Consider the following 26265-nt stretch of genomic DNA (forward strand, 5'->3'; position numbering starts at 1 on the left):
CTTTGCATGTTTTCAAACTTATGTAAATAGCAATTTGGCTGTATCTTTCTAAAACAATGTTTTCTCATCCTAGATCATATTTTTTATGTTCTTCCTTATTCCATTGTACTGTAATTTATATATTTTGGATTTGTTGTGTGATATTTCTTTATAAGAATGATTTACCATTTACTTAACCATTTCACTGTTGACAGATTTTTGAAGAGTTTATTCTTTTTTCAGTATTAAAAAAAATGCTGCTAAGGACATCCTTACACATTTTTTCTTCTTATGTACATGTATTTTTCCTGGGAACATTCTTTTTTTTTTTTTTGCACACGAGAATGCCTATATTTATTTTTTTTTTTTTAATCTTTTATTTAATGAATATAAATTTCCAAAGTACGACTCATGGGTTACAATGGCTTCCCCCCCCATACCGTCCCTCCCACCAACAACCCTCCCCTTTCCCACTCCCTCTCCCCTTCCATTCACATCAAGATTCATTTTCGATTATCTTAATATACAGAAGATCAGCTTAGTATACCTTAAGTAAGTATTTCAACAGTTTGCTCCCACACAGAAACATAAAGTGAAAAATAATAGATGATTTTTTTTTAAATGATGATGAAATCAGATCAGACCTATTGTCATGTTTAATCCCAGTGAGAGTCAAGTTGGGAATTGAAAATTTCTTTCTTTTTTTCTTTTTTTTTTTTTTTTTTTTACAGAAGATCCGTTTAGTGTACATTAAGTAAAGATTTCAGTCGTTTGCACCCCCATAGAAACACAAAGTGAAATATACTGTTTGAGTACTCGTTATAGCATTAAGCCTCAGTGTACAGCACGTTAAGGACCGAGATCCTACATGAGGAGTAAGTGCACAGTGACTCCTGTTGTTGACTTTACCAATTGACACTCCTGTTTATGGCATCAGTAATCTCCCTATGCACCAGTTATGAGTTTCCAAGGCTATGGAAGCCCCTTGAGTTCTCCGACTCTTATCTTGTTTAGACACGGTCATAGTCAAAGTGGAGGTTCTCTCCTCCCTTCAGAGAAAGGCACCTCCCTCTTTGAAGACCTGTTCTTTCCACTGGGATCTCACTCACAGAGATCTTTTTGCCAGAGTGTCTTGGCTTTCCATGCCTGTAATACTCTCATGGGCTTTTCAGCCAGATCCGAGTGCCTTTAGGGCTGATTCTGAGGCCAGAGTGCTATTTAGGACATCCGCCATTCTATGAGTCTGCTGAGTATCTCACTTCCCATGTTGGATCACTCTCCCCTTTATTTATTCTGTCGGTTGGTGTTAGCAGATACTAGACTTGTTTATGTGCTCCCTTTGACTCTTAGTCCTTTCATTATGATCAATTGTGAACTGAAATTGATCACTTGGAGTAGTGAGATGGCATTGGCACATGCCACCTTGATGGGATTGAATTGGAATCCCCTGGTATGTTTCCAACTCTACCAATTGGGGCAAGTCAGCCCGAGCATGTCTCCTGGGAACATTCTTTAAGGAAGAACATAGAGAGGATTTCTGGTCTGTAAATATGGGTGTTTTCAAAATTTTGTTTTCCTACATGGAATACCAGTTTATAGAAGAGTATGAGTGTTCTCATTGCTCCTGTATAACTTAATCAACAGTTGTTATTTTCATTTTATTTATTTTGTCTTTTATGGTATATTTAAAACTTATGAATGGTTTGTTCTTTTTGCTTATGGCCTATTGTCTCAAATGTTCATTTCTTTTTTGTTTGTTTCTTTTTTTTTTTTTTTTTGACAGGCAGAGTGGACAGTGAGAGAGAGAGACAGAGAGAAAGGTCTTCCTTTGCCATTGGTTCACCCTCCAATGGCCGCCGCGGCCGGCGCGCTGCGGCCGGCGCACCGCGCTGATGCAATGGCAGGAGCCAGGAGCCAGGTGCTTTTCCTGGTCTCCCATGGGGTGCAGGGCCCAAGCACTTGGGCCATCCTCCACTGCACTCCCTGGCCACAGCAGAGGGCTGGCCTGGAAGAGGGGCAACTGGGACAGAATCCGGTGCCCCGACCGGGACTAGAACCTGGTGTGCCGGTGCCGCTAGGCGGAGGATTAGCCTAGTGAGCCGCGGCGCCAGCCCATTTTGTTTTGTTTTTAAGATTTATGTTATTTATTTTAAAGGTAGAGTGACAGAGAGACAGAGAAGTCTTCCATCCACTGGTTCACTCCCTAAATGTCCGCAATGGCTAGGACTAGTCTGGACCAAAACCGGGAGCCAGGAGCTTCTTCTAAGTCTCCCACGTGGGTGCAGGGATCCAAGGACTTGAACCATTTTCCACTGCCTTCTCATGCATGTTAGCAGGGAGCTGGATCGGAAGTGGAGCAACCAGGACTCAAACCTGCACCCATATGGGATACTGGCATCACAGGTGGCAGCTTTGCCCACTACTCCACAACACCAGCCCTAGGTGTGCATTTCTGTTTAACAGACTATATCAAAACTTAATGGACACAGTGACTGAAAATTCAATAGCTCACTCCACAGCTTCAGTCATCTTGCAAGCTCTGCTGGACTGGATGGTTGAAGACAGGTTCTCTCACATGTTTACTAGTTGAGCTGGGGTTCAGAACCTCAGCTGTATCATCACTCTCTCTGTTCCACATAGATTGTCATCTTCCAGTAAGCCACACTGGACTTCTCCATATTATAGCCTCAGAACAACGTTCCAAGAATGTGAGAGTTGAAATTCCAAGGTCTTATTTTATTGGCGCCGTGGCTCAATAGGCTAATCCTCTGCTTGCGGTGCCAGCACACCGGGTTCTAGTCCTGATCGGGGCTCCGGATTCTGTCCCCCTCTTCCTGTCCAGCTCTCTGCAATGGCCCGGGAGTGCAGTGGAGGATGGGCCAAGTGCTTGGGCCCTGCACCCACAAGGAAGACCAGGAAAAACACCTGGCTCCTGGCTTCAGATCAGCGCAGTGCGCCGGCCACAGTGGGCTGGCCGCAGCGCGCCGTCCACAGCAGCCATTGGGGGGTGAACCAACGGAAAAAGGAAGACCTTTCTCTCTGTCTCTCTCACTGTACACTCTGCCTGTCAAACATTTTTTTAATTAAATTAAAAAAGAAAGAATATCACAAGGCCAGCCCAGATTCAAAAGTGGGAAAATAAACTCTACTTCTAGATGAGCTGTAAAATCACATTACAAAGGAACAGGAATAGTTAACTCCAGCCTCCATTGACAATATCTACTACCCTTACAGACACAGATTTTTATGAAAATGTAATAAAAATCTAGTTTAAAAGAGATATGCAATACAATTGGCTCTTCTTTTAGTTTCCTGGCAACATTTGTGGGTTTTTTGTATTTATAATGATGTATTTCTTTCCTTTCCTTTTACCCACATATTCCCATGTAGAATGGCAGCCTACTGGTAAGAATGAACTTATATTCTGCTGCTGATAAATAAGGATTCGTCTTCTCCCATCAGTTTTGTCCATGGTATGCTTCTCCTTAGCAAGGTAGTCTGTTAAGCATTGCTCATAAGTACTTAGAGCCCTGTGAGCTTAAGGCAGCCCTAAACCACAGAAGACTGAAGGGAACTTGGTGCATATCCTAGTTTCTGTCACCTCACTCTTAAAGTGGGATAGGTGAAATCCGTCAGGAGATCCTACATCTTTTCTCAGAAATGATATTCATAAATGGTAAGAGAAATAAAAAGACCTGAGACGTTTTTATACTGTTCTTTTTAAAGTGATCTAGAGGTTTTCTGAGATAGCCAGTTTTCTCTAGAGGTCGGGAGGTGGAAGCCACAGTCTTGCTGGTTAATAAAGTGGTAATTCACACTGGATTTGTGAATAGACCCATCATGTGCCGACTTCTGGTCTGCTGAGTGTGTGTCTCCACATGTTTACAGTGGTGGAGTTTCCTTACCCCTCTGCCAACAACCACAAAATGATCAGTAATGAGAAGTAATTAAGTATCGAGAGGAAGAAAACAAAGACATGAATTTCATGATACTGTCATGCTTTGTACTATCAGTGACTTCATTGTTTCTCTTGGCAAATTTGTAATGCATCTGTGCTTGGGCCAGGAGTACTTACTGACGTAAAGAAAAATTTTCTAATAGCAACAGTGGTTTGGGTTTTTCAGGTTACTAAATAAAAGAGAAAGGAATAGAGAGTTGCTTTTGTTTATACCACATAATGATGCCTTACTGTTTTCATAAAGTGCAGATAGTGTCATGATATCTGATAAGTCTGCAAGGAGAAAACTTGCTTAGTTGTTAATTTAACAGAACTGAAAGTGTTATCTGCGACTATCTTAGCCATAGAGTGGTGACTTTAAAAAGTGTAGAATGAGAATCAGGAAACCTGGCTTCTGAATCCAGATCTGCCTTAATTAATTATCAAGGCTCTGGATTGTCACTTATAAAATGAGAATGTGGGGGTATGTTGGCCCTACCAGGTCATTAATGATGGAACAAGCACCAGGAGTTCTTTCCCTTGATATCTGCTCTGTTCCTCACTCACTGATGGATCACCTGACAGCCGAACTGTGGCCTGAAACTAGATGATCTCTGAGATCCTGGTACTTCCCACTTCAGAATTTTGTGCTTCTGTGTTGTGTTATATCTGTGGATACAAATACAGTACAGTTGGTGGCAAGAAGTAGATTTTATTTTCCTGTGTAGTGTCCTTGGTCAGTTTTTCTTGGTTGTAAGATGGTTGAAATCATGGTGGATCTTGGTAAGGAAGTGTCCCAGGAAAGAAGAACTGGAATTATTTACTTGGTTACAGAAAGTGGCCAAATATAAAGATGCCTGTTTTACTTGCCACTTCTTTCCAAAATACACACACACACACACACACACATACTCACACTCACACACACACACACACACACATACACACACCCTAGCTAATTCTGTGCTGTAGAAGTTAATTTTTAAAAATCATTTTTTATCAATCTTATATATCTTAACTTCCTTGGTCTACATAATTGACTTTACATATTTATTTTCACATTTGAATTGTGGAAGGGATGTGACAAGATAATGTATTATTTTATTTAGTTGACAGGGAGAGTTAGAGAGAGAGGGAGAGAGAGTTATTCCAACTGCTGGTTCACTCCCCCAAATGGCTGCAATGGCTGGAGCTGGGTTCAGGCTGAAGCCAGGAGCCAGGAATTCCATCTGAGTGTCCCACATGGGTTCAGGGGCCCAAGGTCTTGGGCCATCTTCTGCTGCTTTACGAGATGCATTATCAGAGATCAGGATCAGAAGTAGAGCAGCCAGCACTGGAACTGGTGCCCCTATTGGGATGCTGACATTGCAGATGACACTTTAACCCATTATGCCACAAAACTGAACTCACAAGATAGTATTTTGTTTGTATAATACAAAATGAAAAAATTACAATATAGCAAATTATTTTGGGTCTTGATCTCTTAATATGATATTGAGGTAGCCAATCAAAACTACTCAGACTTGGAGAAAACAATAGTAATGTTGATAGGTCACATTTATTCATTCCTTATCATATCAGATGCTTTTCTTTGATTAAGATATTTAATCCTCACAAAAACTATTTTTCTCCCAATTATGAAGAGGATTAAGCTGAGGCTAGGAACTGTTAAGTAACTTACCAAAGGTAAGTGGACAATATACATAATAAATGAAGAAAATCCTGGTTTAATAGTAGTTATTTCAACAAACATTTGTTAAGTACCTACTGTGTTTGGTATTATGCTAATCAATTTTTTAATATTCATTTATTTATTTGGAAGGTAGAGGTACAGATTCAGAGAGAGAAAGAGAGAGAGATCCTCTATCTGCTGGTTCACTGTGAAACTGCCACAATGGCCAGGGCTTAGCCAGGGCTGGGCCAGGCCAAAGCCAGAGTCAGCAGCTTCTTCCGTGTCTCCCTTGTAGGCAGGAGGCCCAGGCACTTGTTCCATCTTTTACTACTTATCCCAGGCCATTAGCAGGGAGCTAGATTAGAAGTGGAGCACCCAGGACACCTGCCACCCATATGAGATTCCAATTCACAGGCGATGGCTTTACCCACTGTGCCACAGCACCGGCCCTGGCAATTTTGTTTTAACCATTTTAGTTTCATATCCAGCACCCAGAATGCATAAAAAATCTAAGTAAGATAAATTCACAAACACTTGGACTTTAAGTAGTTGGTCTGTTAAGCAAAGATGTGTTGTTTTGTTTTCATATATCACTCATGCAATATTTTAATTCATAGTTATTAAACATCTCAACTACTTTGCTGGCGTCATGGAGTGGCAGGAGGCATATATCCAAAAGAGAGAGATTGTGGAATCAGATAGGATTGAGCTTAAATCATAGCTCCAACAGGTTAGTTCTGTGGCCTTGAACATCTCTGAACCTTCAGATTAAAAAGCAGATAGTACTAACTGCTGATGGGCTTGTTGTCCATACTCTGTGAGCATAGGATCCCTGTTGTTCATGTCTGTTTCCCCATGTGCAATAGAGCTGGACCGCCACAGGAATTTATTGAGTGATTGAGTCATGTAATCCTACCTTGGCAGAAGAATTGCCCAGTGATAAACGTGATTCATCTGGGAAACACTGGCTAGAAATTTAGAAAAAGGGGACTGAGATTCTTCTGAAGTAGTTCTATTATAGATCTCTTATCACAAGTTCAGCACTGTCTTAAGTTCTTTCTGTTTATTATTTTATTGTTTGAAGAGTTTTAGCCTGAAATAAATGAAAAAAACCAGTAGGGGTAGAGCTTGGGAAAGGTAAATTAAGGGTGGAGGCTCATAAGCAATATCAAAAACAAAGAAATTATTGTCAATTCCAGGGTAGTGCTGATGCCAACAAAATTTTCAGGAGTTTGTGTACATGTGCACATGTGTGTGTGTGCATGCACTTTTGTTAGCTAGGTGGGGAACTGATGTTAGATCAACACTGAAATTTCCATTTAATTTCACTGAGTTTTGAAAGCTTTTGATTATATATATATATATATATATATCCTGCTCTTCTGCTATCCCTCACCCCTACTTCCTGAATCCACACACCCTTAAATGTACAGCATGAGCTCATTGTCCTCTCCACTCCTCAGATGCATAGAATGAGCTTAATGTCTACTACATTTGTCCTTGCTATTGGTCAGGATCTTTAGCCATCATTAGTACTGATTTAGGCATGATTAACGCTTTGCGATTTAAATTTGGTTTGCTGGGAAATTTTAGGCTTGAATTGCTTATTTTGATGGCAAGAAGGTTATGTAATATAAGGTGAGTCTTTGTTAACTGTAGGGTACTCATCACCAAAGACTAAGCTGGGAATGATCCAAGACCTTAAATTTGAGTGCATATAGCATCCTATCCTTTGCTGAGTTTAGGGAACAGGCTGTCTGCTATCTTTATATTTCCATTCTCTCTGAATTGAATATTAGGCTAAACTTAGTTTCCTCAAAGAGGAATGGAAAGAACTATAGTAAGATTCTGGGATTCTCAGCAGAGCAGGTTGGGCCCTTTTAATATTAACTGACTTATGGTAAATGTGATTCATCTATGAAAATACTGGCTATAAATAGATGTTGTTAATGCTTAGTTGCAGAATAGCCAGGTTGAGTTTACATGGCCAGATTAGGGGAAAAAATCCTGTTGGGTATTTTATTTGATCTCCTAAGTTTTTTTAAAAATTGTTTCCTTTCACTGCCCTAGTCACTCACATTTGAAGACACTAGATTAAGCCGACTGTAATAAAGCTATCTGATGGCTAAAAAAGACAAATTGAAAACCAGATAATCTATTTAGTAATTAACTTCCTTTATCTTTTTCTCTCATTTTCAGTAAGAATCATCAAAGCTTTCCTGTTTTTCCTTATAGAGCTTGAACAAGGCTTCAGAGGAGGGAATGGAAAGTGGAGATATGATTCAGATTTATATTCACCAAAATTCTTCATAAGAGGAAGTCAAGGTGACAGAAACAAAAGAATTAGATGTGAGCTTTAGAAGGCAGCACAATGATTGATCACTCTTCCATCTCTTTACAGTGTTTGCTTTATCATCACCTTTTCTGTAATTTTACATTCCTAAGTATCTAAACATTCTTCCTAATTGGGAGCTAAATTCCAGATCCCAAGAGTGGCAGCTCAATTATTCTGCTTCTGCTTCTATAGCTAAATCAAGCAAAGCTACTCCTCTTGCAATAAGATAGTCCTCGATCAGAACAGACTTTTTTCTTCTTTATTCCAAGTGAAACACTCAATTTTCTTTCTACCCATTCCCTAGACCAACTAGTTTCACTCTGCCACACCCAACACACAAACTCACATACATGTTTTGATCATATCCTTTGGAACCACTCTTCATTAGGCTGGAGTCTTTCTTAAAGAAGTGCATGAGTTAGGGATAATGTCCCCAAATATCAAACAACTAAAACAGTGGATTGCTGAGAGCATATACTTAGGGAAGATCTTAGCATTTCCAGTGTTGAATCTCAGTAGGAATTTTAAGTGTAGATCCATAAATTTGATAGTAGGTATTTAATGAAGATTTCTTTTAGTTTAGATTATCAGATGAGCAATCATATTAAATAATACCTTTCATGTGTACATCGCTTGATACATCAGTAGGTAGATGTATTTGGCAGATGCAGAATTTGAGATTCAGCAAGCTTAAATATACCTAATCAATATTGAACCAGAGAAGAGAACCCACTCTTTTCTTTTTCTAATGTGAGAGAGAGTGATGCAGAGACAGAGAGAGTAAACTGCCATTACTGGTTCAAATGCCTGTCCTGAAACTCAGTGATTCTAACTCTTCTTTCTCTCCATACTTGTGCTAGACTAATTGCCATTTACCCTTACTTTTTAGCTTGAAGGCATTCTTTGGCTTGTTGTCCACTAAGTGCTACAGTCCGAGAAGCTTCTGGGCTATAGATGCATAATAAACAGTCCGCCGATGAAGTCTAATAGAACAGACTTACATCATGGCTTTTCTTAGCTGTGTGTTCTGAATAAAGGAAAAAAAGAAATATAAAAATCTCAGAGTATAAATAGTTGATTTATCCAAATTTTCCATTACAAATCAGTGACTCTTTAAAGATTCTTTTCTCATTTAAGGTTGAAATAGTGCTGGGAATGTTTTCCAGATCTTTGTGGAAATAAGAAGAAAAAAGTTATTTTCACGTAGTCCAAGTTAGCTCTAAATGCAATTTTAAATGCCACACTCTTAGCCCTAGCTCAGACCTTTTAAAAATCATATGATTGTTTTAATAGTTTTCAAACTACATCACTTTCCATATTACTTCCATCCGTGCCCTCTGTTTTTTTTTTTTTTTTTTTTACAAGTATAGTGATATAGAGCCAGTCACTTAACTTTTCTATTCCCTTAGAATTTTTGTTCATTTGGCCCTTGGAGCTGGTTTATCCAATCCGCTTTTACTGTAACCATGGTCCAGTGTATTTAACAGAGCATGATTAACTAATAATCATGTCTAGAGGTAGCACCAGGATGCATATCTCTGGTTCTGTGGTGTTTGCATTGCAACATTCCTTATTCCTGATCCAACCCTGTGTCTTCCAGCCCTAAAACGATGGGAATCTTGGAGCTGGAACTGTGGCTTAGTGGGCTAAGCCATCACCTGCTGCTCCACTTTTTTTTTTTTTTTTAAGATTTATTTATTTACTTGAAAGTCAGAGTTACACAGAGAGAGAAGGAGAGGCAGAGAGAGAGAGGTCTTCCATCGTTCACTCCCCAATTGGCCGCAACAACCAGAGCTGCGCCGATCTGAAGCCAGGAGCTAGGAGCTTCTTCCAGGTCTCCCTTGCAGGAGCAGGGGCCCAAGGACTTAGGTCATCTTTACTGCTTGTCCAAGCCACAACAGAGTGCTGGACTGGAAGTGGAGCAGCCGGGACTCGAACTGGTGCCCAGATGGGATGCCAGCACTTCAGGCCGGGGCTTTAACCCACTGTGCCACTGCACCGGCCCTAGTTACTCCACTTCTGATTCAGCTCCCTGCTAATGGCCTGGGAAGAGCAGCAGAAGATGCCCAAAGTATTTGGGCCCCTGCTATCCATGTGGGAGACCTGGAAGAAGGTCCTGGCTCCTGGCTTTGACCTGTCCCAGTCCTGGCCGTTGTAGCCATTTGAGGATTGAACCAGCAGATGGACAATTGATGCCACTCCCGTACCCCTTTTCTCTGTAACTCTAATAAATAAATTTTTTTGAAAAAAAAAGAAAGATGGGAATCTTAAAAATTAAAAAGTACCTTTCAGAGTACCTAGAGTGTCTCACAAAGTTTTATTATTTGTAATATTACTTATTATTTATTTTATTATCTGTCTCCTCCATTTTTTTAAACCTTTTGTAACAATAGATGATCCTGAGTATCTTTAGGCCTTCTCTTAGCTAGGCCAACCCTGCTTAATAAAGAGCTCAGAGGTGAACAGGTCCAGAGTTTTGAATGATAATTCCAACATGACATCTTTCCTTCTTTTCTAAATAAGAAACTGGGACTAGAACAGAGAAATTTTATGTTTTAAAGAAAATGTTGCGACCATAAAGCTCCTGTGCAACACTCAGCCTGTAAACCCTTTAACCTCTCCTTCCCAGAATCTCAGGTATACTCAGTTTATCTTCCGATAAATGGAGGAAAAGCTTAGTAACTCCTTTGCCCCCAACATATGAGTGTAGTCTCAGACATTTATACTTTCCTATTTTTTTGGAAAAGAAGGAAACTAACTTGTGATGTTTTCAATATTTGCCAGATTATATGGTGACATTTTATATTCCTTATGTCTTTTTTAAACTCAGACACAGGGAGTTGGTATTATTCTACTCATTTTATAGATGAAAAAACTGTGTTGTTGAAAAATTCATAGCTTAGTGTGACAGAAACATAGATGTCATGACTAAATATGAAATACTAAGTAGTGCTATAAATAATGAACATGTATGGAGTATTTTGGGAGCATTTAAGAGGGAGTAACTATGTGAAGGGATTTAGTGAGGACACTTGAGAGGTAAGCTGGCTCTTAGAGGACAAAGCAGAGCATATGGTCGTATGCTCATATGTATAAGTGCAAGATGGATGAAACACACATTATGTGGGGAATATTGAATTGTTCCTGTGGCAGAATCAAAGCAACTATTGAATAGTGATAAAATAGGAGTAGAAAGGTAAACTGTGGGCACAGAATAAGGTTGCTTGTCACAGGACTCTTAATAACAGGGAGAATAAAACCACCAGGTGTCCAATAAATTTCAGAGAATAATTAAATGGATCATAGAATGTTTGTGCTCATGTTCTGCAGGCAATTGGTGTCCAGTAAAAGTCAAGTTTTCAAAAAAAAACCTATATTGGTATTATTTTATCTATTATATTGTTTTCACATTTCTAAGGTCTTTTTCAGATGTAAAAAAGATGAATGAGATAAAATCCTGAAAGTCATCTAAAAGTCAATGACTAGTTGCCTTGATAACATGGGGTATGAGAAAAGAGGACCAAGGAGATTTGAATATGGACTATACATTAAATGGTATTAAGAATTTATTATTAGTTTTTTTATATGAGTTAATGATGTGTTTTAATGAAATAATGTCCTTTTTATTTTTCTAGGTGAATAATAAGGTATTTAATTGTGAAGTGACATTTGTTCTGGGGTTTACTTTTAAAAAACTCCAGGAAGAAAATAAAGGCAGGGAACACATATAAAATAAGTTTGGAAAAAATATTGAGGGTTGTTGAAGATGGGGACATGGGTTTTGTTATATCTTTCTTTCTACTTTTTGTAGATCTGGAAATGTTTATAATAAAAGGTTTATAAGAGTCCCAGTAACATAGTATTGGATACATCAACATTTTAAGACATGAGCCCTTAAAAGACAAAAAGGGGAATATGATGCAGAGGGGAGAAAAGGCAGTGATGTTTGGATGTCCAGCAGAGAGAGAGAGAGAGAGAAAATGCTGTCTCCCAGGAGCCAAGGAAAAATGATTTCAAGAAGCAGAGAGTGACTATGACTTCATTTTTAATAACATTGCCACTGTTCAGAAAAATTTTGGAAGTCTACTTTTAGAATTGCCTGCTTTGAACTATCCCCAGCCATGGCAAACCCTTCTCCTCTGAAGGTGAATTTGATTTCTGACAACAGGGAAAAGTTCCTTGGAACGAATTCTAGTAAATAACGCTTGGGTCAGCATTGTCTTCAGTCAAAAGAAGCAATTGTGTCCCTAAAATAATGAGATCACCTTTTGTGTGTGGCCTCTGATGGAGTTTTCAAGATATTTCCAAAATGTGTCAATGATGACACTTTTTCATAATCAGCTGCATAAGGTAAAACCTTTGACAAAATGACAGATTTAGACTTACAACTCGGGGCTTTTGTTTTGAATATTCTATCTACTTTGGTTACATATCAGGTCTTCGGTGTCTGTCTTCTAGACTCCAAATGCAAGGGAAGCAGTAAGAAACGAGACGGTATCCAGCAGGAGAAAGAGCTCAGGCTTTAGAGCCGGTCTGAGCTACAGTCCTGCCTCCTTCACTGTATGCTGTCCAGTTTGGAGCAAATTATTACACTCCTCCTCAGCAATTATGGTACAGCTTTGACTGCATCAGCAGAATTGGGGCTGACAATGCTGTTTTACCAAAGACCTGCATCATGACATGGTGAGAGAGAACCGAACATAAAGAGCACACTAGATGAGGGGCGGGGGGCACCATGGCACACTAGGTTAATCCTCCACCTGTGGTGCCGGCATCCCATATGGGCACTGGTTCTAGTCCCAGCTGCTCCTCTTCCAGTCCAGCTCTCTGCTGTGGCCCGGGAAGGCAGTGGAGGATGGCCCAAGTCCTTGGGCCCCTGCACCTGCCTGGGAGAGCAGGAAGAAGTACCTGGCTTTGGATCGACGTAGCTCCAGCCGTTGGCCATTTGGAGGGTGAACCAACGGAAGGAAGACCTTTCTCTGTCTCTCTCTCTCTCACTGTCTGTAACTCTACCTGTCAAATAAATAAATAAATAAACACACACTGGGAGCAACAACTTTGTGGAATCTGAGTTTAAGGCACAGTGTGAACTAATTCAAGTTCCTTCACTGCTTTCTTATTCAGCTCTTCTAGGCAGTAGGAGAGGGTGCTGTTATAAAGCCAGAGGTCTGCTTAAGTCAAAAAATCATCAAGGATCATTAATTAGGGTCACATACTGGTTTATTCAAACTGATGTAAGAGTTCTTCTCAGGTCCAGGGAAGGGATGAGGCTTTTTCCAAAGTCTCATTGATCTATACAAAGCAGTGTTCTGCCTGTGTTCTTTAAAGAGGAGAGGTGACTTCCCCAGACGCTTCCCAGCCCTGTTGAATAGATGTGTACCTCAGACACTCTGGAGTGCGTGAGACTGCAGAAGGCCTGAGTTTGGGAGTTCTACCCACTGTGTGTGGTTCCATATAGCCCTTTGTTAGAAAGCACCCAAGGCGGCCAAGAGTGCATGTCGACCAAGGAGAGTGGTTGCTGCTAGGAGCTGTAAGTAAATAAATGGATGTCAGAAGCTTACAATTAAGAGGGGAAACAAAGAATCATTACCCTTCCCTTGAGCATGTTGCTTTGGTTATTTTGGTAATGATTGTGGGGGGTTTACACACAGACTAAACTAAGCTCTTTGTGTTCTTTGCAAGGTAGACAGCTTGCCAAGTCAATTTCAGCGTGCAAAACTCAGACAATTATTCTTTTGGCATCCAAGGCCTGACCCCTGTTTTTCTGGGCTAGGGGTGGGCGGTCTGTTGACAGAGGAAGGCTTTATAAGGAAAGAGAAGGTAATCTTACCCCATATTTTTTAAAACCAGAAATACGCCTGTTAGAGTTCTCACATCCCTACCTCTTATGCTAAACATCTTGTCAGAGAGCCAACAGGAGAAGCCCTCTGGCTCCCAAGTGCCACACAAGCTTTGGTGCCCATAGCGTGTGACTCATTCATGCTATTTTCATATCCTCTGCTTAGCAGCTCACCATGAAATTGTTCATTTCTTCGTGAGTGTTTCTGTGTAGATGTCTGGTAGGTGTGTTTCCTGTGATACCCAATGAAAAGACAAAATTCTTGAGATTTGGTCTTGGCACTGTACATAATACATGTTTTATAACAGTGGTTCTTAACCTGGGAGCCCAGAACTCCCTGGAAGCTTTCGGAGTTGTCAAAGCAACCCTCTAATCCATCTGCCACAAGTGTGAGAAAGGGAGTATGTGTTGTGTGTCAGGAATAGCGATGAATACCATTGGGATTTATAGCATGCAGGCCATTTAAAGGTTTTCTGAATTTATTACAGGCTTTTGTGGTAATGCCTTCTCTGGATCAATGGATGGGAAAACCAACAGCTATCAATGGGGAATTAGGAAATTTTTTGTTATGGAAAAGGAGTTCTCATCCTGGAAAGTGTTGGTAAAGAGTGTCTGAAGGTTTTTTCAGTGTGGCAGCTAAACACAGGACTCCTGTCTTCATATAATGGAACCTTTTGGTGGCAGATTTCCTGATCCACATGCTTTCTTTCATATTTGGTTCAGAGCTGCCCTGTTAGTGCAGTTGTAGCTGAGCAATTAGCTGAAGGTGTTTGGCCTTACAGATCAGAAAAAATAACAGATACATTTTTAAAAAATTACTGTTACTTGAGACTTCCTGCATCTAAACCACTGCTTTCAGTACAAGTTTCAATATCCACCATAATTTCTTTCATGTATGAGAAATGATTATAGTTGAACTTGGTGGTGGCTACATGCTGAAGCCGTTGTCCAGAATATTCTGATTTTTAGCCTTTGAAAGGCACTGCTTCTTCCAGGATGTTGGCTACAATTTTTAAGTAGAGTTTCTCAAGTTCTATAATAAAAGCACCAAATTGGCAAGCATAGGCTCTTTGTTCATCAGAAGGGTTCCTGTATATGTTCCACAGGTGGTAACGCTTGTCTGCCTTCTTCTGTAAATGCTTTATTGTTGTTTATAGTTTTTTTTCTACTTCTCATTTTCCTGACAACATTTTCCATTACTAAATAACAAAAAAGTTTTCTGATTTAAAGCTTATATATGTACAACACTGAAAATGAGGAAGGAAACCGTAAGAATTAAAAAAAAAACTCCTATTGCAGCTGTGCCCAGATTTCCATCCTTGACCTTTTTGTAGAGTTTCTCCTAGACTTTCTTCTCTCTGCTGTCTATTGTACTGTGTAAATTGCTTTGGGAGCATCATCTGTTGTCATTATTCTCTCATTCCATGATATTTAATTACTGCATAGTATTTCATTCTGTGGTGGTGCCATTATTTATGCAACCATTCTCCTACTACTGTATATTAAGTTAACTATTAGCTTTGCAGTCATTCTTGCTACGCGCTTTCACCTTAGAGGCCTATTCCCTGTGGATCCCTAAGGGACCCAGAACTAATGAGGAATCTTAACCATGTGTTTTGACTTTCTGAAACTGGCAGGAATCCATAAGAACTATCCTCGGCCCAGAAAAATACCTACAATATACCAAAAGCTTCTGCATAGTTTTGAATATGCTGAGAATGGATCAAGACTGGTTTTAAAAAGACCCTTTCCTCATCATAAAACATCACAGGGTTAGAAGAGTCCAGAGATGTGTTTGCCTAGTTTCTTCCCTGCAGGTGCCAGAGCTGGGGCACCATCTTTGTAGAACCTGTCTGACAAGCATGCATCCACTCTCCGAGGACCATTTCTCAAAACTGTGTGGTCTTGAAAATGTGGCCAATTATTGCAAGATGTAGCCAGAATTCTTTAGCCATTGTATTTCCTAGACATTGCTATTAGTTGAATGCCATCTGACATAAATTTTGGTAAGTAAATTTCAAAAAAGTTGGGAGGAAAATTTCCTAAATGTCAGATCAGAAGAATAGTCCCAAAAAACTGTGAGCAGGTGGCCAGAATGATTTATCGTTATATCTTTAGGGGCCGGAGCTGTGGTGCAGAGGGTTAACGCCCTGGCCTGAAGCGCCAGCATCCCATGTGGGCGCCCGTTTGAGACCCTGCTGCCCCATTTCCAATCCAGCTTGCTGCTGTAGGAGGACCTCTCTCTCTGTATTACTCTGACTTTCAAATAAATAAATCTTTAAAAAAAAAAAAAAGATTGTATCTTTAAAAATTTGCCTCCTGGTTTTAACAATGCTGAGAGTAGGCTATTTCTACCAATTTTATTTTTTATCCATTTGTATGATTCAGCTTGTTTTTATATAAATTTGAAGGATATACTCTATAATTGGCAATTAGCATTTTGCTTAAATATGTAAATATATTTCAGATTTTTGTCCTTCAATTCTGTCTAAAATGTCAGCTGTTATAGCATGGTTCACTTCTTCACTTGGGGAAGCCAATGATTGTCTGGGCATTGACCCATAGTGCCACCTTAAATAGATTACTTCATCCTCGGTGCCTTTTATCAGTGGGATGGAGGAAAAACAAGTAACCTACAGCAACCTTGGGCTCCTTCTCAGAGCAGTAACATGGCTATGTTGCAGAGTACTTAATGTTTACCTAAGAGATACAAATAAGTGCATGGTGCCTGTGTTAAGATTTCGTAATCAAAAAGATGTGATATGGGGCCGATGCTGTGGTGTAGCAGGTCAAGCCACCGCCTGTGGTGCCAGCATCTCATATGGGTACCCATTCAAGTCCTGGCTGCTCCATTTCTGATCCAGCTCTCTGCTATGCCCTAGGAAAGCAGTAGAAGATGGCCCAAGTCCTTGGGCCCCTGCACCCAATTGGGAGACCTGAAGAAACTCCTGGCTCCTGGCTTCAAATTAGCCCAGCTCTGGCCATTGCAGCCATTTGAGAAGTAAACCAGTGGATGGAAGATCTCTCTCTCTCTCTCTCTGCTTCTGCCTCTGCCTCTGCCTCTCCCTTTCTGTAACTCTGCCTTTCAAGTAAATTTAAAAAATAAAAATTAAAAAAAAAAAAAGGTGTGACACACTTAAAAAGTATACAGTTCGCCGGCGCCATGGCTCAATAAGCTAATCCTCTGCCTTGTGGTGCCGGCACACCGGATTCTAGTCCCGGTCAGGGCGCCCGATTCTGTCCCAGTTGCCCCTCTTCCAGGCCAGCTCTCTGCTGTGGCCCGGGAGTGCAGTGGAGGATGGCCCAAGTCCTTGGGCCCTGCACCCCATGGGAGACCAGGAAAAGCACCTGGCTCCTGGCTTCGGATCAGCGCAGTGCGCCGGCCGCAGCGCACTGGCTGCGGCGGCCATTGGAGGGTGAACCAATGGCAAAAGGAAGACCTTTCTCTCTGTCTCTCTCTCTCACTGTCCACTCTGCCTATCAAAAAAAAAAAAAAAAAAAAGTATACAACAAAACATGTGTGATGATTCTTTTGGCCATTATATATAGCCAAAGTATAATTGTCACTTTTTAGTATTTCTAATTTGGAGATATTTCATATGTGGAAATAATTATTTCTTTTGGTATTCCTTATCTTTCCTTTAAAATCAGTCTCAAAGATTACCAAGGACATTCTTCATCAGCAGAGTGTGTCTGTGTCCACAGGTGCATGCTGCAGTGAAAGGTTCATCTCTAACTTTGACTTCATATATTGTGCTGCTGGCTTGGGTGGGTTAGGGATGGGGTCATTCTAAGATTATTCACTTTAGGGGCCAGAGGATGTGTTGCAGTAGCTTAATCCTCTGCCTGCACCGCCTGCATCCTTTATGGGCTCGGTTCTAATCCCAGATGCTCTTCTTCCACTCCAGCTCTCTGCTATGATCTGGGAAGGCAGTAGAGGTTGGCCCAAGTGCTTGGGCCCCTGCACCCATCTGGGAGACCCAGAGGATGCTCCTGGCTCCTTGCTTTGGATCAGCGTAGCTCTGGCAGTTGTGGCCATTTGGCTAGTGAACCAGCAAAAGGAAGACCTATCTCTCTGTCTCTCCCTCTCATTGTCTGTAACTCTGCCTCTCAAATAAATAAATAAAAGTTTTAAAAAAAAAAGATTAATCACTTTGTGTTGTTGATTAGAGAGCAAAAGTCACTCAAGTTTCTAAGCACAAGAAACAACCTATATATTGCAGATAAGAACTTTTCCACATTTACTTCATTACTTCCTTATCTGTATCTTCTCTTGGCACCTACCCTGGTTCGCCTGTACCCCATGATACACATGAAAAATTTATACTATATTATTGGAAAAGGAAGAAAATTATATCTGAATTACTACTATACAAGAGCAACCATTACAGTATCTCATTTAATCCTTATAATGACTCTGGAGTAGACACCTGGTTATTCTCATTTTTTTAAAGATTATTTATTTATTTAAGAGTTAGAGTTACATAGACAGGGAGAGACAGTGAGAAATGTCTTCTATCCACTGGTTCACTCTCCAAATGTCTGCAACAGCTTTAGCTGGGCCTATCTGAAGCCAGGAACTTCTGGGTCTTCTGCGTGAGTACAATGGCCCAAGCACTTGGGCCATCTTCTGCTGCTTTACCTGGGTAAAGCAGATAGCTGGATTGGAAGCTGGGGCTCGAACTGGCACCCATATGGGACGTCAGCACCACAAGCAGTGGCTCCAGTTATTCTCATTTTTAAGGTAGGAAAAGCAGAACTCAGAAAAGTAACTTGCCAAAGGTCACAAAGTTAGTAAGCATCTGTGCCATGATTTATATGTCCTATTCTTGAGATTTCTTTTGCCTCCCTTTATGACTTTCTATTTCAACTAGTCTCTCCTGATGACTTTCTTTGCATTTTAGCTACAAAATGTTATTCATCAAGTAGTATAATTGAGATTTTTTTTTTTTTGACAGGCAGAGTGGACAGTGAGAGAGAGACAGAGAGAAAGGTCTTCCTTTGCCGTTGGTTCACCCTCCAATGGCCGGCGCACCGCGCTGATCCGATGGCAGGAGCCAGGTGCTTTTCCTGGTCTCCCATGGGGTGCAGGGCCCAAGGACTCGGGCCATCCTCCACTGCACTCCCTGGTCACAGCAGAGAGCTGGCCTGGAAGAGGGGCAACCGGGACAGAATCGGGCGCCCTGACCGTGACTAGAACCTGGTGTGCCAGTGTCGGAAGGCAGAGGATTAGCCTATTGAGCCACGGCGCCGGCCAATAATTGAGATTTAAAAATGTGTTTTTCCTGGGGCCAGTGTCGTGGCTCCCTTGGTTTATCCTCCACCTGAGGCGCTGGCATCCCATATGGGCACCAGGTTCTAGTCCCAGTTGCCCCCCTTCCAATCCAGCTTTCTGCTGTAGTCCGGGAAGGCACTGGAGGATGGCCCAGGTGCTTGGGCGTCTGCACCTGTGTGGGTGACCAGGAAGAAGCACCTGGCTCCTGGCTTTGGATCCGCATAGCTCCGGTCGTGCCAGCCATCTCAGGGTGAACCAACGGAAGGAAGACCCTTCTCTCTCTCTCTCTCTCTCTCTCTCTCTCTCTCTCTCACTGTCTAACTCTGTCTGTCAAATAAAAAGAAAAAAAAGTGTTGTTCCCAGCAGGAAGTTGCCCATGGCTCTATGAATATTCTTCCTCACTAACCTGCCTCAATATTCATCTTGACAGACAAAAAAGGAAGCAGAGATAGCCGAACTAATTCTCTTTACACGTTTAATGCGTCACTAAAAGCTGCAGAGTAAATTCTTTGTTGTCATGTTTTCCTTTTTGTTATTTGCTCATTGAATATGGCAGTGGAGATGAGATGAATGTTCAAAACAGAGCTATGGATTTGGATTGGGATTAAAAAGGAAGAAAAACTGATCCTGGAGACAGTAGTGGCCCTAGGGAGAAAGACTGTCACCTAGGGATTACTGTGTTTAACTGCCCTTAGAATAACTCCAAACTTGTTAATAGGGATGCCAGGCTGTCTGCTTGGTTGGCCCACAGTTTCACCTCATTACCCCTCCCTTCTTCCCTCTTTCTCCTCCAAAAGTGCCAGCATCTGTTCAGTTACTTATTTTTATTATTTTCCCTGCTGCCACTAGGCATTTGCCTGTGCTGTGCTCTCTGCGTGGGCCTCTTCCCTCTGCTAATCAGTTGGTTAACCTCCCACTCAGCCCTCTTCTCTTTAAGGGACACTTTTTCAAGAAGCCCTCCGAGACTTCATAACCCTATTATACACTCTAAAGGTACTGCTTCCTCATTCTTAAACTGGTAATCACATAACAATTTTACTTACATCTGTGTAACCATCCTAAGAATCACTGTCCCTCCCCTGATCCCGAAATGTTTGCTCCATGAGTTCAGGATGTACTTTTTAGTGTTCGATCCCTGGTATCTTGCACACAGTATATACTCTGTCAAATGAATAACTGAATGAATCTGTCTTTGATTTTTATCAAATTTTGTTTTGGTGCAGTCTCCCTGATAAAATCACTTGGAATTAACCTAGGAGAGCACATATATTTTAAAAGCTATTGGATATTAGGTTGAGGAAGATGGGGAGTAGCAATGAAGCAGCTGTAAGTAATAGTGAAAGAACCTGTGAATAAGTCCTTTTGAAAGAATAATTGCCTCCATGCTTTTAGTCGAAATGTGGTCACGAAGTCATATGTATTCCAAGGGGACACCTGTCACTGTGCATACAACCTAGGCTTACTTCATGTTCAGTACAGTACAGAAGATAGATTTGGTCCATGCATCACCAATGGCTAGAAGAGCACAATTACAAATGCCACAGTCCCCTGTACATGTTGTTTCTTCCTTGATTTAGTAAAAGAAACAACAGTTCCTATTTGAAATATAATATTATCTTTGATCATAGAATGTGTGTCCTAATCAGACAAGAGCAGTTTCAGTATGGTTAATTTTGGCTTTAACTGGAAGACAAAACTATTTTCATAATGAACAAATTATAGAATAGCACTCTAGAATTCAAGTTTTCCCTTCATCTGTTCTTCCCTAGTCATTTTGTCTGTTCAAGTCCAGGAAGCAAAAGAAATTTCTGAATGATCTTACCCCCAGCCCAGAAATTTCCAGCTCTTAGAAGGAGTGTAAAGGATTCAGGATCTGTGTGGAGTTCATTGATAGTTGGCTTAGTCATTGTGGAATTGAAGACACATGGAATAGATCATTTACATTCATAGTTTCTTGAACATCTGGTGCTGGGAAAGCATGATGATGCAGTTCTTATAGACACAGATCCACAGCTTTTAAACACATATCCAGAGAAAGAAGAAGCTGTGAAGGGAGCATGAGTTTCCTATTCCCAACCCATATTTACTTATGATATCTGTGGTTTACCAGTCTTGAGCAAAGAAAGAAAAAAACAAAGAGAATTATTATCAAGTTGCTCATGAATATTCCTAAGAGGAAACAAGGAAACTTCTCATATGGATTTTATTTGAACAGGTTGAAGATAAGTTAATCCTTATAATTTGTACTATTTTTCTGTTACATAGTGAAAAATAGAATGCTATAGAAGTGTACTACAAAATCAGGCAATATATTGTAGATGATTTAGGAAAGAATCCAAATATTGATTTGATTTTGTCACTGAACTGGGTGATTTGTGGAGGTGAGTTTTCTGACTGCTGCTTTTCCCTTTCAAGTGCCAGAACCTTTTTGAAAAACCATTTTAACAGACATATTTTTGGAACAGATGTTTGGTCTAGCATTTAAGACACTGATTGGGACACCCATTTCCCATTTTGAGCCCCAGCTGTACTCGCAATTCCATCTTCCTACTAATGCAGCAGGTGATGGCCCAGACTGTTGAGTTCCTGCCACTCATATGGGAGACCTGGATTGAGTTCCTGGCTCCTAGCTTTGGCCTGACCCCGTCCGTTTTTACAGACATTTGGGAACTGAACCAGTGAATGGGAAATTTCTCTCTCTTTCTCCCTTTCTTTTTTTGTCTCTGTCTCTCCTCCTTCATGCTTCTAGACATACACATACTCTTGCTCGCTCGCTCTCCTTCTCTCTCTCTCCCTTTTCTCTCTGTGAATCTGTCTGTTCTTTCTCTGTCTCTCTGCCTTTCAAGTAATTTTTTAAAAATTCTTTCCAATTAATCTATACTTCCCTGCATACTTAAATATAAATGCTATTTATTTACATAAATAGCATTTGAAGTGCTATAATATAATATCTTTTTGTTTTCTGCATCTTCTGTGTCAAGACAAAACTAATTTTTTATTTGTCATTCTCACTTGCCTCTGAGACTTTCTACCTTATTTCTAATTTTTGCTTCTAATCTACCATGGGTAGATCAGGTAACCAGTAAGGTTCGAATGGTAAATATTACTTTAGTAAAGTAATATTTCAGGTGCAGAGGTTTTTAGGAGCAATTTGAGCTACAGATGCCTTTACATCCTTTTGTCTACATTGAAAATGTATGAAAAAGTTGATCTGTCTCCTTCATGACACAGCAGACCATTTTACCTTTGAGTGGGGCCCACATCTTTGCAGTTTTTTAAAAAAATGAAATCAAGGGGCTGGTGCAGTGGCATAACAGGTAAAGCCAGCTCTTGTAGTGCCAGCATCCCATATTCACATCCCAGCTGGCCCACTTCCAATCAAGCTCCCTGCTAGTGGCCTGGGAAAGCAGTACAGGATTGCCCAAGTGCTTAGGCCCCTGCACCCAGGTGGGAGACCCCAAAGAAGCTCCTGGCTATAGAATGGCTCATCTTTGGCCATTTGGGGAGTGATCTGCAGATGGAAGACTTCTCTCATCTCTACCTCTCTCTGTAATTCTTTCAAATGAATAAAATAAATCTTTTAAAATATCAAATTCAACCCATCTTTTCTAAGATGATTTTATTAATATCTTTGTAGGGGCTGCCCCCATTATACTGCTCAATGGAAAATGCTATAGATATCTTCTCCCTTATCATTTCTAATGGAGTGTGCTTTTTATAGACATGTAACCAAAAGATGGACTTTCCTCAGAACTCAGTTTATACTGATAGAGAACTCTGGGCAGTCCACTTAGGCAGTCAGTTAGCTTGTTTCATTGTACCTGTTTGTGAAGACTCCTCTCTTCTTTGATGTCCCAGCGGTCTGCTGCTGGAATCAGAGACACCATGGCACACTTCCTACACTGATCTGCACTCTGCTTCACCGGTGCCTCCTTTTTTCCAATACTAGGTCTCTTAAAACTCCCCTGCAATCTTCTTAAAAGTTGAATTACTTTTGTTGTTGTAGTAATACCCTTTTGAGAGTTATCCGGTTGTGTATGTGAGCCTCCAAGAGGAAGAGGAGACTACTTCTCAGTTCGTAACAGCTAAGGCTAAGCAATTGCTTCATGAGAGCTCATCTCACCCTGCCCTTGAGTAACTGAGGCAAATAGATAACTTCATAGTTTATGAAAAAACAGAAGCTGAGAAAGGTGATGCACCAGCCCAAGGTAACACACAGGTAACACCTGTCACAAGGTAACAAGCAGGGGTCAGTGCTGTGGCATAGCAGGTAATGCTGACGCCTACAGTGCCAGCATCCCATATGGGCACCGGTTCGAGTCCCGGCTGTTCCACTTCCCATCCAGCTCTCTGCTATGGCCTGGGAAAGCAGTAGATGGGCCAAGTGATTGGGCCTCTGCACCTGTGTGGGAGACCCGGAAGAAGCTCCTGGATCATGGATCATGGCACAGCCAGGTCTCAAACTGGCACACATATGGGATATCTGTGCTTCAGGCCAAGGTGTTAGCCTGCTGCGCCACAGTGCCAGCCCCATGAATAAATCTTAAAAAAAAAAAAAAAAACAAGGTAACAAGTAACAGAGCTGAGTTTAGTGCCCAAGGCATCTAATCCCACGGTCCAGGTTTTCTCTAGTATCCCAAACTTCCTCCAAGAAGAAAAACACAGATTCATGGTAGACACCCTTTGGGCCAATATCTCATGTAATAATCCAGCAACCTTGTGAGACAGGTACTGTGGTTATTCCCAGTTAAAACATAGGTGACATTATGGTAGTTACATATAAGTTAATAAAATCAGAACTGGAATTCAGCCTCTACTTGGCTCTCAACTTCTTTTAAGTCCCAATTTCCTCATCATAAAATAAGAATAATAATGACACTGGTGCCTTGGGATTATTGAAAGGACAAAATGAATCCTCGTGAAGTGCTTAGCACTGTGCTTGGCATATAAGAAAACCTCAATAAATGTTAGCTATGGTTAACACAGCACAGGAAAGGCACAATTGCATTGTATAGAAAAATCCTGCTGTTACCAACAATTTGATTCCTACAATACAAGATTCTTTTATATTAATGATAAATTAACATTATCTTCTCTCACTTAAAACAGTTCTGTCACTTAAAACAAGTGCTGGGTAATTTGTCCTTCATCGCCTAAGTGATTACACTGCTGGGTTTGAGGCCCCTTCCAATTTTCTGACTGTTTCATTCTAGTAATGGAGTGCTGTTTTTCCTGTTAAAAATTTTTTGGTCAGAACTCAAATTCTTTCTACAGTATTGAAATGGCATACTCACACACAGGATGGAACAAAGCCTGTTAGCCAAGCTTAGTGAAGACTTTGATTTTCAGCGTTCTAAATGGCAAGGAATATAAATAATGAGGCCTTTGGAGTATTTGTTTCTCAGGAAATGATAAGATATCTACTGATATTTCTTTAAAAATGGAAGCAAATTCCAGATAATTGATTTTTTAATGAAGGCATTTAAGAAAATATTTGTTTTATACTTGGCTTTCAGGGATAATAGAATATAATTATTAAACCAGAATTTAGGGACTTGGAAACCAGGAAGCAGTGCTTGAGGAGTCTAACATCTAAGATAAGCAGCCACAAGCCAAGGCTTTGTTGCCTGTGAAAGACTGAACATTTTTGTAAATCGTATTCTCTCCAGACTATATTAATCTTGCCTAACTCATCAGTGATCAAGAAATTACATCCTGATGCACTGATGATCAAGACTGCTCAATGCTAATGTTTGGAACTGCTTGATTTCCTGTAGGATATTCTGGAGGGCAGGTAATAAGAGGGACTTTCCGATGGCCCATTCTCCATTTTCTTAGCTTACAGATAGGCCTCAACAATTCGCCCTCCAGGAAATTACTTCCCATCCCACCCTGTTCTCCCATATTTCCTATGTAGACCTTTAACATGATGCATACCACGTGCTATGATTTGTTTACTTATCTGATTCCCTGATTGGACCCTGGGATCCTTCTTGGTTAGAGCTGTGAGGTACTTAGCAGCTTGGAGTTGCTCAGTAAATGTTTGTTTACTGACCATTTTAAAGAATACACACACACACACACACACACACACACACACACATATATATACATATAGTTAATGTTTATTTTCAGCTACCTGAAAGGCAGAGAGAAAGAGAGAAGAGAGAAAAAGATCGGGATTATCCATCTGCTAGTTTACTCCTGGAATGCCTGTAACAGCCATGGATGGGTCAGGTGGAAGCCAAGAGCCTGGAACTACATCCAGGTCTCCCACATTGGTGGCAGAACCCTAAGCATGTAGCCCATCATCCACTGTCCTTCAGGGTGTGCATTGTCGTGAAACTGGACAGAAAGTGGAACAACCAGGACTTGAAATGGCACCTTGATCTGGGGTGGTGGCAGATCACAACTGTGCCCACTCTGAGAATATTTTTAATCTTCCAACTTCACATGAGCCCTTATTGGGATTGGCATAGTGGTGTAGCAGGTTGAGCTGCCACCTATGAAACTGGTATCCCATATGAGTGTTGGATTGGTTTGCTCCACTTCTGACCCAGCTCTCCTGCTGTACTTGGGAAGGCAGTGGAGGATGGCCCAAATGCTTGGGCTCCTCTCACCCCCATGGGAGACCAGAATGGAGTTCCTGGCTCCTGGCTCCTGGCTTCTGCCTGACCCTGCCCCAGTTGTTGTGGCCATTTGGGGAGTAAATAGTGGATAAAAAATTTATTTCTCCCTCTCTTTCTGTAACTCTGCCTTTCAAGTAAATAAATAAATCAATCTTTTTTATATAAAAATTGGCCCTTTCCATCAGTAATAGTTTTATTTGTTCCTTCTTGTCTCTGTTTCATTCCTAAACCATGGTTCCAAACTTTTCACACTCTGCCTCCTACTCATTTTGTAAACACTCAAGCCTTTCACAAATAACCATTTGCTTTGTTCCTCTGCTTCTTGTGCTCCCAACATCTCTTCTTTATACAATTTCTCCTCCTCCTGTCTCAGATTAATATTTCCTTTGGTTTCCAACTCTGTCTCGTCTGAGTTTTGGATGATAGGTATCCCCTCTAGAACCCTGGCAACTCCAATCCCACCTTCCCATTTTTTGCTACAGTTTTCTTCTCACTGCTTATTTTTCCATAGCTTCATACCATACCCACTTGTCCTTTTGCTAATAAAATCTTCTCTTTCTCTGTTCTCCCCTCTCCCAATTTCTCTCCCATCTTCAGAT

General features: G+C 40.8%; 2 protein-coding genes and 1 long non-coding RNA gene across 16 annotated transcripts in view; 2 read left to right on the plus strand and 1 right to left on the minus strand.

The window, feature by feature from the left end:
- CMSS1 (cms1 ribosomal small subunit homolog) overlaps window positions 1-26265 on the plus strand; it is a 407069-nt gene that overhangs the window by 128808 nt on the left and 251996 nt on the right. The gene's annotated exons all lie outside the window — the stretch shown is intronic.
- The window catches only part of FILIP1L (filamin A interacting protein 1 like), a 299778-nt gene that overhangs the window by 115698 nt on the left and 157815 nt on the right, over window positions 1-26265 (minus strand). Inside the window, exon 2 of one of the 7 annotated variants that reach the window (XM_070071975.1) lies at window positions 8806-8950. The exons of the other annotated variants lie outside the window; for them this stretch is intronic. The gene's annotated coding sequence lies outside the window, so the exon portion shown is untranslated. The remainder of the gene's footprint in view (window positions 1-8805; window positions 8951-26265) is intronic. 7 annotated transcript variants of the gene reach the window in all.
- Window positions 6198-7884, plus strand: LOC138849265 (uncharacterized). Its single transcript, XR_011387819.1, has 2 exons — window positions 6198-6318; window positions 7824-7884. It is a non-coding gene; the product is annotated as an uncharacterized lncRNA (long non-coding RNA).

Source organism: Oryctolagus cuniculus, chromosome 4 (assembly GCF_964237555.1).
Source record: "Oryctolagus cuniculus chromosome 4, mOryCun1.1, whole genome shotgun sequence".
NCBI lineage: Eukaryota > Metazoa > Chordata > Mammalia > Lagomorpha > Leporidae > Oryctolagus > Oryctolagus cuniculus.